This window comes from Anabrus simplex, chromosome 2, assembly GCF_040414725.1.
Source record: "Anabrus simplex isolate iqAnaSimp1 chromosome 2, ASM4041472v1, whole genome shotgun sequence".
Lineage (NCBI taxonomy): Eukaryota > Metazoa > Arthropoda > Insecta > Orthoptera > Tettigoniidae > Anabrus > Anabrus simplex.
The window spans coordinates 122,386,402-122,400,897 of record NC_090266.1 but is presented as its reverse complement, the minus strand read 5'-3'; the positions used below and the strand labels follow the sequence as shown (position 1 = coordinate 122,400,897).

The 14,496-nt window shown below is 38.7% G+C and overlaps 2 pseudogenes; both read right to left on the bottom strand.

Moving 5' to 3' along the window:
- Positions 1 to 7,423: 7,423 nt before the first annotated feature.
- LOC136863462 (structural maintenance of chromosomes protein 6-like) lies at positions 7,424 to 8,464 on the bottom strand (annotated as a pseudogene).
- Positions 8,465 to 8,821: 357 nt separating this feature from the next.
- On the bottom strand, positions 8,822 to 9,726 carry LOC136863461 (structural maintenance of chromosomes protein 6-like; annotated as a pseudogene).
- Positions 9,727 to 14,496: the final 4,770 nt, after the last annotated feature.

The window sequence follows — 14,496 nt, the reverse complement described above, 5'->3', positions numbered from 1 at the left end:
TAAGAAGAATGCAAGCGGATGTAAGCGCTGAACAGCAGAGCCCTCAGCAACATCGTCAACCACTTTACAGTGTATCTAGGCTTTTTCCCCATGTCTTATATTAATTGTTGTTTTCATGTTCCAATTGATTCAACAGGGTATCCATAAATAATTCTGTATTTCTTGTTTTTTATTCAAGATATTGTTGTTTTAAGGATAAGAATTTAGCATTATTAATACCTGAAATGACAAGACAATTTTTTTTGTTTCTTACTTAATATTCAGTGGGGAAAACAATAAAAAATTCTGAAACACTGAAACAAAATTGGCAGGTAAAAGTCTTTTATAAAAACTAAAATTAACAACAATGACATGTACAATAAAAACAGAATACAATTACACATATTTCCGTGCTCATGTACAATATCCAAACTTCCTATACATTACAATTTCTCGTCTAGAATTATACAACCAGTGTTCAAATTCAAATCTCGAGTTAAAGTCAAGATAATTCTTTCAGTGAGAATTTCTTGATGGACCTTTTATAAATGCATCTATGATTATTGACTGCATTTTTGGTAAAATGCACAACCGAAGACTTAGTAGTTGAAAATTCTTAAGCAAAGGTACAGCCATCCGTAGCAGATATCTTCAATAATTCTTGTCGTTTAAGTTTTGGTTCCTGATACGTTCCAAGGACTCACTGTACTGTACCCATCTGAATAATATTTATATCTTCAGTGGCCTTGACAGAAGAAGTACCTTGGGAAGTGTTGAACAAATACTGGAAATGAGGGTGTCCCCGAGCATGAGCCAAAGGCAATTCAGTAACGAAACCATGATTCACTTTATCCATGAAGCCTAATCTGTTTCAATTTCTGTCTGGAATCGTTGTCCTCTGATTTCCTCTTATTTGCCCAGTCATCGTCATATTCCCTTGGCAATACAATGAATACGGATTGTTGATTTCTTCTTTCTTCTGTGGAATGAGGGCAGTCTCATTGTCCAACTCTTTCTGAACATCTCTTCTGTTCACATAATGAAATTGTCCAATACAGCTCATTCTCAAGATTCACAATGGTATTTCTTGTCAGCTGCAAGGATTCAAGAACACTCAGTCTATCTGCCAACTCATATGTTCCTTTGTATTATTCTCCAACACCTCCTTTCTTGATTTATACACAGCATAAGAATTGCATTCCACTTCCTTTATTTCCTTAAACAACTCCATGACTTTATCCATGCGAGTAGCTTTCATAAAAAGTAAATACTTTATATAAGGATTTGTATCCATTAAAAATGTTTGAGCAGCTTCCTCACTGAGGATAGATACTGGATTGTCTACTTGGATACGTAGTCCATTTATCACCATATCCACCAAGACCAACAACAATTGCACTTAATATGGCACTCTTGCCACTACCATTCCATCCAACAATGAAATTTATATTTTGATTCAGTGTTATCTCCAAGGACGAGTGACACATAAAATTTTTCAGACGGAGTTTTTCGATGAATGCAGAGTGCTTTTCATGGCTTGGGCAAATATAAGGACTGGGCAGCAACCGTTAAAGGTCTTCACTGACATCGTTATCGTCCAAATCCAGATCCATATCATCATGATAATGATCGTCATTATAATCACCATTTGTAGTCAGCCTGATCTGTTTCATTTTCTGTCTGGAATCGTCGCGCTCTGATTTCCTCTTATTTTCCCCAGTCATCGTCATATTCCCTTAGCAATACAATGAATATTGATCGTTGATTTCTTCTTTCTTCTGTGGTATGAGGGCAGTCCCATTGTCTAACTATTTCTGAACATATTCCAATTTCTTCTGTTCACATACTGCAGTTGCCCAATACAGCTCGTGCTCAAGATTCACAATGGTATTTCTTGTCAGCTGCAAGGATTCAAGAACACTCAGTCTATACGCCAACTCATCAAGTTCCTTTTTTATTATTCTCCAACACCTCCTTTCTTGATTTATATACAGCATAGGCATTAAGTTCCACTTCCTTTATTTCCTTAAACTATTCCATGATTTTATCCATGAGAGTAGCTTTCATAAAAAGTAAATACTTTATATAAGGATTTGTATCCATTAAAAATGTTTGAGCAGGTTCCTGATTGAGAATAGATACTGGACTATCTACTTTGATACCTAGTCATTTATCACCATATACACATCCTTTATACTCGTCAGCACTTCACCAGATACACATTTAATTTTATAAGTTGTCTGTCCAGAAGAATTTATAGTCCTTGATACAATAATCTTATCTCCATACCTCTCTCTTCTGAATGGAGAGCAAACCCAGAGTTTGACAAGAAAGGTGGTTCAACAGCTTCCCACAGTGACAGAACAAAAGAAACAGTAGAGTATGACCTTTCTCCAACAGAAAGTATCTTTGTGCCATGTGTAAATTTTTGATCACCATTGATTGGATTCGAATAGATCACTAGTAACTTGTCGTGATGATCAAATTCCATACTACCCTCGTAATTCCGCTGACCAAGAATTCTAATGTATGTGCACTTAATCCTGAAGGCCATTAACTTAATAATACGCATGTAACTCAACTTATGGAGATCAATGGCATTTAGAAGTGCCTTAAGGTAGATGTTGAGAGCATCCATTTTCGTACACAATGAATTGTATGTTTGCTTTTTTGTATAGTATTCATCTGCAACCGCATCCAAAGTTCCACGTTCATTTTCTACTGTCTTCACCTGTTCCTTGAGTCGGTTAAGTTCCTCTCGTGTGTCTGAAGGAAATCTCTTTGTCTTGATCTCAGGACACAAATCTCGAGCACATTGTACAGCAGTTAATGTCTTTTTTTTGCTGTTGATCTCTTGAACACTGTATATGCTTAAATTTTTCCTCGTGTACTGATAGAGCATACTGCTGTCCCTTTATTTTGGTACTAATGTCCTTTACTGATTCATCAATATTCCTAGCCTCGCCCTGCAAATCATTTATCTTCTCCTTCAATTTCTTCACTTCTGAATCCAAACCAGAAGCCTGTTTATTTTAGAATTTTGGGCAGTCTGTAGTAAATCGCCAACCTGCTTTTCAAGGATCTTTACTTGCTGTAGCGAGTTTTCTAAATCAGTTTGAGCAGCTTCTAATTCTTGTCCGAAGGTTTTGTTCAGTCTCGTGTTCGAGTTGTTTACTCATGTTGAACGAGACCTATAGCTCTTCCAGTGGCGGTGGGCTCTCAGGAGCACAGGAGCACGTGAACACCCAGTTTTATTACATATTTACGCATTCATTCTTTTCTTTCGACCTGATTTCGACAATCGATCGAAAGCATTCGACAATCGACTTATATCGTAGCTCCGTTACACCGACAGTTGTTCGTTTTGACTGACAGTGCAGCGAGCACACTGGATAATGCGCTATTGTGCTGAAGACTATACGCATGCGCAAAGCAGATGACGTCATGGTTTTCTGCACTGATATTCCCATTAGCGAGGAGCACGGTAAGGTACGTGCCTTGTCGTCTAGAGCCACCCTCAACCCAGTGGCAGTATTACAGTTGACCACAAGGGTCCGCCACCTCCCCTTTAGCCACAGCCTCCCAGGAGCTACTATTGCATTACATTACCGGCAGATTTCGCTAGTACCCTAATTCTGAATAGGCATTTTGGTGTCTATTCAGACTCTTTTCCAGAAAGAGAACTGAATGCAGTGGCGCATATGTATCCCTGCCTAAATAAGACACAGCTGAAGACTGAACTAGAAGTATTGTATATGAGAAATGGCTTTCAGAAAGATGATGGGGCCATTTTCATGTTGCAGTTTCTGCTTGACAATGAACTAGATAGGGACACATTTCCACAAGTATGCGAATTACTCCGAATTGTTGTCACAACCCCAATTACGACAGCGGAGCCCGAGAGGTGCTTTTCTACTTTGAATACGAATTAAAACGTTTCTGAGGAACACCATGACTGGAGAACGACTGTCAGCGCTGGCTATGCTTGCTACTGAGAAGAGATTTGTCAACATCATCAGTGACTTCAATCCTAAAGTGATTGAGAAATTTGCGCGATTGAAGGACAGAAGGATTGCTTTCCTGTACAAATAATCAGTATTTACGTGAGTTGCTAATCTAAATCCTATCATTTAAATAAGCATGATCTGGTATTGTTGGTTGTACTGCATGCTAAATTGTTTAGAGTAGTGGCAATAATTTGCAAAATGAGAATAATTACCATGTGAAACAGTAGAACCTGACTAACCGAGATAATGTGGAGACTATTGGGGTCAATTCGGAAATAATTATTTTAAAAAATTTACCGGTAAATGCGGTACACATTCCTTCTATGCTTCTCGTCATATCCAGGTGAACTTCGTGCTGTTTAAAAACCGGGAATAGTGCTCGCATCCTTCAGTGTTCGCAGTGCAGTAAAGCTATTATGAATTTTGCTACTGTTCTACACTAAGACAGCCTGCCCGCGGTGTAGGGGTAGCGTGCCTTCCTCTTACCCGGAGGCCCCGGGTTCGATTCCCGGCCAGGCCAGGGATTTTAACCTGGATCTGAGGGCTGGTTCGAGGTCCACTCAGTCTACGTGATTACAATTGAGGAGCTATCTGACGGTGAGATGGCGGTCAAAAAAGCCAAGAATAAAGGCCGAGAGAATTCGTCGTGCTAACCACACGACACCTCGTAATCTGCAGACCACCGGGCTGAGCAGCAGTCGCTTGGTAGGCCATGAGGTTTGGTTTGGTTCTACACTAACACCCAGGTGAAATTCGTGCTGTTTGAAAACCAAGAATAGTACTCGCATCCTTCAATAATCTCAGTGTAGTAAAGTTATTGTGAATTTTACTTTTGTTCTACACTAACAAATTAGTCTCGTATAAAATTTATCCTCGGTTACAGGGGTTCTACCAAAGTATTTGTGAAGAAGGAACCGTACAAGGAACTGTTAGTGAAATGATGTATGTACCTATGTTACTTTTTGCTGATTTGAGACATGAACAAAAATGTTGTGAACCCCCTAAAAATTTTGTCACGAGCCGCCACTGAGCTCTTCCCACAGTTCACAAAATGTACTTGATTATCATTAAGTGCAAAGGGAAGGCCAATATATGTACATTACATAACTAATTTATTCACTAAACTAATTACACTGTACAAATATATATAAAGACGCAGTGATCCATGATGTAGACTGCCAAATGCCTGGACATGAAATGCATTTGAGGCGCACTATCAAGTAGAGCTCGACATTGATGCACATTCCTACGTTTGTTTGTAACTACTACGAGGGCTGTTGACAATAGAACTTCTACATGAGTATAGTTGCTCTTCACAGAACAGTAGGTTTGCTGCTGAGTCTGGTTGGTTTCTGATGTAGTAGAACCATTGTAGGAAGTACTCTGCTCCTTGTGCACAAGACTATGATGTCTATTATTCCAGATTCGACAATTTCCTGAAGTACACTCCTTTAAACTATGATTAGCACCCAGACAGTTAAAGCAAAGTTTACGCTTCTTGGTGAAATTATTCTGTTTCCAACGCTGGCTGCGCGAAAACTAGGGCATTTTGTTACGGTGTGAGAAGTTTTACAAAACTCCCAATGAGTTGCTGTTGTGACAAAGGACTTCTTACTGCCCTTATCACCACCATGTTTGGGTATGACCTGTTGCTTGTCGCTTTGGTGTTTTTCGGGGTTGATTAGCTCCAGAGTTTGACAACTATTCTCCAAGAATGCTACCAAATCCTTCAAGCAAGGGAACTTCTTATCTGAGGATTTAACTTCCCACTGTTTTCGTAGACTGAGGCTGATTCAATCTAGGACTAAGCGAGATAACAAAACCTCATGCAGAGGCACATCTATCTCCATTACTTCGATAGTATTCAGGTTGCTCAGCAATTGATTTAGCAATACTCTTAAATCCTTAGCTGATTCTGTGTTAACTGATGGAAGATCTAGCAGTTGCTTAACATGTAGGTCCACAATAAATTAGGGGTTATTATATCTCTGAAAGATAAATTCCCAAGGTACCTTGAAATTGCTTTCAGTGACAGGCAAGGTTTCAATTAATTTGTGAGGTTCTCCCTTTAAGCATGAAAGTAGGTAACAGTACCTCTGTATGTCTGTTAAGTAATGATTATTAATTACCAGGCTCTGGAAGGTATCTCAAAAGTGAAAAAATCCAGAAATATTTCCCGTAAATTTTGGCAGTGAAATTGTAGGGAGTCTTATTTCATGCATGCTACTAGTATTTGAAGAACTAGACGTTGCAGGGGAAGTTGCACTCGAATTTTCATTCAACGGAGTTTCCATCTTAGATTCTGTTTCTAGTTTAAGTTATTCAATGGAGTCCCTGTATGCATCATGAACCCCTTTGGTATCGTTAATTTCTAAGTAGGTTTGAACATCATTGTATTCATCCTTACTTGAACATAGCGGCCTTTGCCTAACTCGAATATCATTCAGATTGGAGCCTTCATTAAATGCACTGACAAAGCTAGCTATACGCTTTATACGAAACTTAATAACTGCTGTCTTCTTTATATGACTGTTTCACTGGACAGGATCCATGCTGAAGGATAACAAGAAATGATGGATATAATATAAGGACTGGGAATGCCATGCTACTTACAGATCAGGAGGATGTATCCTTCCACAGCAGGGCTGAAAACCAAAGAGCTCTGAGCTGCTCGACTGCACTCTGGTGGTCAACTCTGGAACTAATGCTACGGATCTGGACTACTCCTTGGAATTTCCACCAACTGTGTTGGCAAGACTGTCTTCATCTGCGCAAGATGGCGGCAACACACGCTTCAATCTCAAAGTTTAAAATGAATGACAACTGTGTTAGAACTCAGTTAATCACATCACAAGTCACAGTCTTTCATGTAGAAAATGGTTGTGAATTACATGTTAGTTGAATTCACTCATTTATACTTTACTTCGCAGTTCCTAGCACGTGGGTGATTGTGGGCTTGGTAGTAAAACGAACACATTCGTATTTACACAAAAATAAACACTTGTAAATAAACTGTAATCACTGATATGCCTAAATGCGCAGAGAAATGAGATGTAATATCGTCACTGAATCACATCGGGCACCGGAGGAGCAAAATGTTAGGTCTCATGTTCAAGTTCTTTACTCATGTTGAACAAGGCCTATAGCTCTTCCCACAGTTCACAAAATGTACTTGATTATCCTTATTGCAAAGGGAAGGCCAATATATGTACATTACATAACTAATTTATTCACTAAACGAATTAAACTGTACAAAATATACATAATGATGCGGTGGTCCATGATGTAGCACCCCAAACTCAACACCGTTACCCACGCTACTTCAAGTCTCATAACTCACTGACGCCGGTGAGATGCGTCACTCCGTCTCCACTTCCACCGGGGATGTAGCAGTCTGATTATTGCTGACCTCTAATGGACAAACGTACACATGGCATTCAACAGGTTTCTCTGTCAGTTGGTTCTGGTGGTAAGGTATCAAGAATCTTGTTCTTCTCATTCATAAGATCACACTTTTCATTCCAAAGTACATGTATCCTTTCCTCTGTTTCTTTTAAAGATCTCTTCTCATCTACAATTTTCCCCTGGATCTGGGATACTTCTTGCTCTAAGTTTGTGGCTTGAGCTATAAGATTATCACTGTCTTCCATCAGGTCCCTTGTCACCTGTTCGGTACTAACGTGCAAGTACTGTGTTTTCTTCTTTCCTTCATCAGCATATGTCCTGTAATCTGGGTCAGGGTACTACATGTCACCTTGTAAGGTAATAGCACGCTCGCATTTTCTAGGAACATTTCTGTGATCACTCATGATGTTACAGGCTTCTTGGTTGGAAGGGATAAAGAGAATACTCTCTATTTCCAGTTTGTCCATCGGGATGTTGGCAACAGCTGGATGAGATATATACAATATATCATACAAACTTGGATAATCTGGATGTCTTACAAGATTTTGAATCACATCATGGACCCTGTGAAGAAATTTGCTGGTAATAGTTCCAGGATGCTGATTTTCATTAGGAATTGAAGATATAAGTCACTTAAGAACTTCAGCATCGTGGCGATCATGACAACAGAATGAAATAAGCAAGGGTCGTGAGATGAACGATTCCAATGTGGCACTCCATCTGCTGTCCATCACTTTGAGATGTGCACCTATAGGTCCAACAGGTTAACGGTAAAACTTTCTCTGTCGATCAGCATCGTCAATCACTTCATTGAGACGCGGCATCCATGAACCAAATACGGATAGACTATGAGATTCACTCTGTAGTTGCCTAATCCGTCTCACTCGATAATCCATACTCCTCTTGATTTCCAACAACTGTGACCTGTAGGAACGAAGTTCTTTTTCATAGTGGCCTATTGTTGATTTAAGATTGTTACTGTACGTAGTAGTAGTAGTGCTCTGCATGGAACTAATTTTCCTAATCTCATTATCAATTTTACGAACTTTCGGTATCTGTAATTTTCCCTCCATCTCCCTTTCTGGACCAGATCTCTGGCCCTTTTCAAGCTCGGCTTGCAAGGTATTAATATCACTGTTCTTCTGATGAACTCTCCTTTTCCACTCCTCCTATGCAGCTAATATACTCGAGTACTCAAATTCATCTGCTCAGTAACTTCTCATTACATCTTCAAAGACAGCAGCCATCTTCTTCAATGCTTACTGCAACTCTTTTACTTCTGTACCGACATCCCATAGCTTGTCATACAGTTCAGCTTCCTGTTGTAAACTCTTTCTGATGTTTTCTTTCTTCTGTGATATGAGGGCAGTCTTATTGTCCAGCTATTTCTGAATATATTCCAATTACTCCCGTACGCATTCTGCAGTTGCTCAATACAGCTCGTTCTCTAGATTCACAATGCTATTTCTTATCGGCTGCAAGGATTTAAGAACACTCAGTCTATCTGCCAACTCACCAAGTTCCTTTTTATTATTCTCCAACACCTCCTTTCTTGATTCATACACAGCATAGGAATTGCGTTCCACTTCCTTTATTTCCTTAAACGACTCCATGACTTTATCCATGCGAGTAGATTTCATAAAAATGAAATACTTTATATAAGGATTTGTATCCATTAAACATGTTTGAGCAGTTTTCTGGTTGAGAATAGATACTGGATTGTCTACTTGGATATGTAGTCCACTTATCGCCATATCCACATCCTTTCTACTCGTCAGCACTTCACCAGACGCACATTTAATTTTATATGTTGTCTGTCCAGAAGAATTTATAGTCCTTGATACAATAATCTCATCTCCATACCTCTCTCTTCTGAATGGAGCAAACACACAGTTTGACAAGGTTATCTCTGTTGTGGCAGAAGCTGTCTTCATTATTAAATCCTTCAGCGCAGCTGCTCTGCTAGTTGCAAGTGCTTTATCACCAAGACCGACAACAATTGCACTTAGTATGACACTCTTGCCACTACCATTCCGTCCAACAATGAAATTTATATTTTGATTCAATGTTATCTCCAAGGACGAGTGACACAAAACAATTTCAGACGGAGTTTTTCGATGAATCCAGAGTGCTTTCCATGGCTTGGGCGAATATAAAGACTGGGCAGAAACCGTTTAAGCTCTTCACTGTCATCATCATCGTCCAAATCCAGATCCATATCATCATGTGAACGATCGTCATCATAATCACCATTTGTAGTCAGCCTAATCTGTTTCAATTTCTGTCTGGAATTGTCATCCTCTGATTTCCTTTTATTTGCCCCAGTCATCGTCATATTCCCTTAGCAAAACAATGAATACAGGTCGTTGAAACTATGAGTCACAAATCATCAATTCAAACACAGGACCATGGCAAATATTCCCGCTATAACTCCAATTCATTCCACTAACTCACATTCGTATTTTATAACCAATTTATAGCCATACGCCGACGACCAACATAAAACAACATGGTATATGAGAATCAAAGAGAATAGACTCGTTTTAGAAACGGCAAGATCGATACCCGAACAGCAGTTTGGCTTCATTAAAGATGGGGGAACTCTCATTGCAATCCAGACCTCACCGACAGTATACAGAATGCAACGAGACAGCCAAAAGGGAAATTTTACGTTGTTTTTGTTGACTTTAAGAAAGCTTCTGATCTTCTAAACAGAGAAATACTCCTGGGTAAACTGGAAAACATAATTGGATCAGATAATCTGCTGACAATAACAATAAACGTCCTGGCACACAACATAGTCACAGTTCAAGATGGCAAGACATCTTGGTCCCCATAACGCAAACAAATGGAGTACTGCAAAGTGATCCACTCAGCCACCTGCTATTCAATATAGCCGTTGCTGATATCATAAACATCACTCACAACACTTCGTTTGCACTATATATGTATGCAGGCGACATAGCTATGGGTTCAAATAAGAGAGACGAGCTCCAAGAAGTAATGGTTAACTTGAAGACCATGCCACAAACAACAGCCTAGTAATCAACACTAGCAAGTTGGTGCAGATGGTTTTCCGAAAGGGAGGAAGAATCTCACACAATGACAGCATTCAGTGTGGCGAAAAAGACATAGATATCGTAAGATCCTTTAATTACCTCGGAATAACACTTCAACTTTCAGCCTTAGAAACCATATAAAGGAGAGGTCTATGGCAGCAATAATCTATATATATAAAATAACTTGTCCTGACTGACTGACTGACTGACTGACTGACTGACTGACTGACTGATTCATCATCGCCGAGCCAAAACTACTGGACATAAAGAAATGAAATTTTGGGCATATTCACATTAACATGTAGGTGCTCGCTAAGAGAGGATTTTTGGATATTCCTTTGCTAAGGGGGTGAAAAGGGGGTTAAAATTTTAAAATTAATGTATCTATATCTCAAAATATTGAAAGTTTACAGATCTAAAAATTGGTATTTAGAATCTCCTTTAAAAGTAAGGAAACACATATTTATTTGTTTTCATAAAATCCCAATAGGAGGGGTGAAAAACGGTGAAAAGGGGGTTGAATGCCTTTAATCAGAATACCGGTACTTATATCTCAAAAACTGAAGGTACGACAGACCTGAAAACTGGTACTTTTGATCTCGTTTAAAAATAAGGAAACACGTATTTTTTGTTTTTGGAAAATCAAATTAATGGGGGTGAAATGGGGGGTGAATTTTGAAAATGAGTGCATCTATATCTCATAACTTTTAAAGTTTACAGATGTAAAATTTGGTATTTAGAATCTTCATTAAAAATAAAGGAACATGTATTTTTTGTTTTTGGAAAATCCCAATAGGAGGGGTGAAAAGGGGTGAAAAATAGAGGATGCTTATATCTCAGAAACTGACGATATTACAGACCTGAAAACTGGTGTTTAGAATCTTCTTAAAAAATAAAGAAGCACGTATTTTTTGTTTTTGGAAAATCCAATTAATGGGGGGGTGAAAAGAGGGTGAATTTTTAAAACGAGTATGTCTATATCTCAAAACTTTTAAAGTTTATAGATATAAAAATTGGTATTTAGAATCTCCCTTAAAAATAAAGAAACACTTTTTTTTGTTTTCGGGAAATTCCAATAGGAAGGGGGAAAAGGGTGAAAATGGGTTGAATGACTTTAATGAGGCTACTTATATTTCAGAACCTGAAAATTGGTGTTTGGGATCTCCTTTAAAAATAAAGAAACACGTATTTTTTGTTTTTGGAAAATCCAATTAATGGGGGGGGGGGTCAAAAGGGATGAATGTTTAAATGAGTGTATGTATATCTCAAAACTTTGAAGGTTTATAGATGTAAAAATTGGTATTTAGAATCTCCTTTAAAAATAAAGGAACACGTATTTTTTGCTGTAAATCCCAATAGGAGGGGTGTAAAAGGGTTGAATCCCTTTATGAGGATACATATATCTCAGAAACTGAAGATATTACAGAACTGAAAATTTGTATATGGGATCTCCTTTAAAAATAAAGAAACACGTATTTTTTGTTTTTGGAAAATCCAATTAATGGCGGTTAACCTGGAGTGACAAACTGGAGTGAATTTTTTGAAAGACCATATCTACAGAATATCTGAGAAAGGTAAAATGTTACAGACGTAAAAAGTGGGTATTTGTAATTTCCTGTAAATGTAAAGAAACAGAGGTGATTTGTTTCTGGAAACTCCCCTTAAGGGGAAATTAAGGGGGGTGTAATTTTAAAATGAGAATTTCTCCAGTATATATAAAAAACTTAACATGTTACAGAAGTGAAAATGGTATTTTTATCTCTATTAAAAACAAAGAAACGTGTATTTTTAGTTTTCAGAAATACCACTTGGGTGGAAGGGGGGTGTAAAAGTGACTGAAAATGGTGTCGATTTCTTTTAATTAGGCTACTGATATCTCAAAAATGAAGATGTTACAGACGTGAAATTTGAAATTTGGAATCTGCTTTAAAAGTAAAGAAACACGTATTTTCGGAAAATCCAATGAAGGGGGGGGGGGTGAAATAACTGAAAAATTAATTGACTTAATTGTATGAGAATACTTACATCTAATAAAAACTAAAGTTGTTACAGACGTGAAAATTGGTATTTGGCTCTCCTTTAACAACAAAGAAAAAGGCGTTCTGAAGGGGAAACCATCTTGGGCGGCCGGAGTGAAAAGGAGTTGAATTCCTTTCATGGGGACACACAAATAAAAAATGAAGAACTTAAGAGTCGTGATAACTGGTATTTAGAAGATCATTTACTATTAAAGAAACAAGTATTTTTTGCCGGAAATTTCACCTGCCGGAGGGTGGGGGGTGAAAGGCAGTGAAAAAAGGTGAATTATTTTTATGGGGATACTTACATCTCAAAACTGAAGGTAATAGACGTGAACATTGGTGTTCTGATTCTCCTTTAAACATAAAGAATCACGCCTTCATTTAATTGTTCTTTGTGGGGGGGGGGGGTAAATAAAATTAACGGCGGTGGTGTCTAAAAGGAGGTGAGACTAATTGATTTTACTGTTCATAATGTACTTATAAGGAGCCTCCGTTGCTCACTCGGCAGCGCGCCGGCCTCTCACAGCTGGGTTCCGTGGTTCAAATACCGATCACTCCATGTGATATTCGTGCTGGGCAAATCGGTGACGGGACAGGTTTTTCTCCGGATACTCCGGTTTTCCCTGTCATCATTCATTCCAGCAACACTGTCCAAATTTAATTTCATTTGTCATTCATCGCTCATTCTCCGTGGCTCAGGCGGCAGCGCGCCGGCCTCTCACCGCTGGATACCGTGGTTCAAATCCCGGTCACTCCATGTGAGATTTGTGCTGGACAAAGCGGAGGCGGGACAGGTTTTTCTCCGGGTACTCCGGTTTTCCCTGTCATCTTTCATTCCAGCAACACTCTCCATTCACATTTCATTCATCTATCAGTCATTTATCATTGCCCCAGAGGAGTGCGACAGGCTTCGGCAGCCGGCACATTTCCTATCCTCGCCGCTAGATAGGGGCTTCATTCATTCCATCCCTGACGCGGTCAAATGACTGGAAACAGGCTGTGGATTTTCATATTCATCGCTCATTGCCCCAGAGGAGTGTTTCGGCAGCCGGCACAATTTCTATTGTCGCCGCTAGATGGGGCTTTATTCATTCCATTCCTGACCCTGTTGAATAACTGGAAACAGGCTGTAGATTTTCGATGTACTTATTCTGATCATAAACCGATCATTTTTAATCTTTCCTGGGTTCGATTTCAACAGCCATCTTTTCCTTCGGAGAACAATCTTAGATTACAGTAGACTCTCCTGGCATATAAATAAAAATTTAAACACATTTGAAATAAACGATAGGAATGAGATTGGCCGTCAAATTATTCACCTCTATAACAAGGTCAATAATGCACGGAAGTATGTCATTCGTATCGCCAGAAATCCCGCACACTTGCCTACGCGCGACAATGGTGCTGGTAACATTGTCAACAATGACAATGGCAGCAGATGTAATTTACCGCCAAGTAGCGGTCTTGCATCTTGCTGTGGGGTCCAGAATGCATATAATAATAATAATTAATAATAATAATAATAATAATAATAATAATTGTACCGGGTGGTACACCTCCACGCCGCTAATTCAAACTTTGCGCCAATTGAAACTCCTCTACTGGAGGAAGCCTGAACCTTATCTACAGTGTTAATTCTCAAGTTTCTCAGAACTTGTAAACTTGTAAATTTTGAAGTTTCTGAACTGGGTCGTTTACGATGTATTTTTGTTTTGCCTGTAGTAAGAAGTGTGAACATTCTCTTCTAGAGGACACTACTGAAGAACTACAATTGTGCACCCTAGTGCGAAGTGAAAGAACTGTGTTTTTGGAGAAATTTTGTGTTCATAAGTTTGTTCTTTGTTAAATTTCTTTCAGTCATTGTTTAAGTTGGCAATATTAACCCTTTCTTTCCGCCAGTTTTGAATTTGACCAATTAGGAATTTCTGTAGTTAATTTTCCACCAATAATGTGTTTCTTCTTCATCTAGTGTAGGGGTTTTCGTGGTTAGCCAATAAAATGATTGTGGGTGGGTGTTCTCATTCC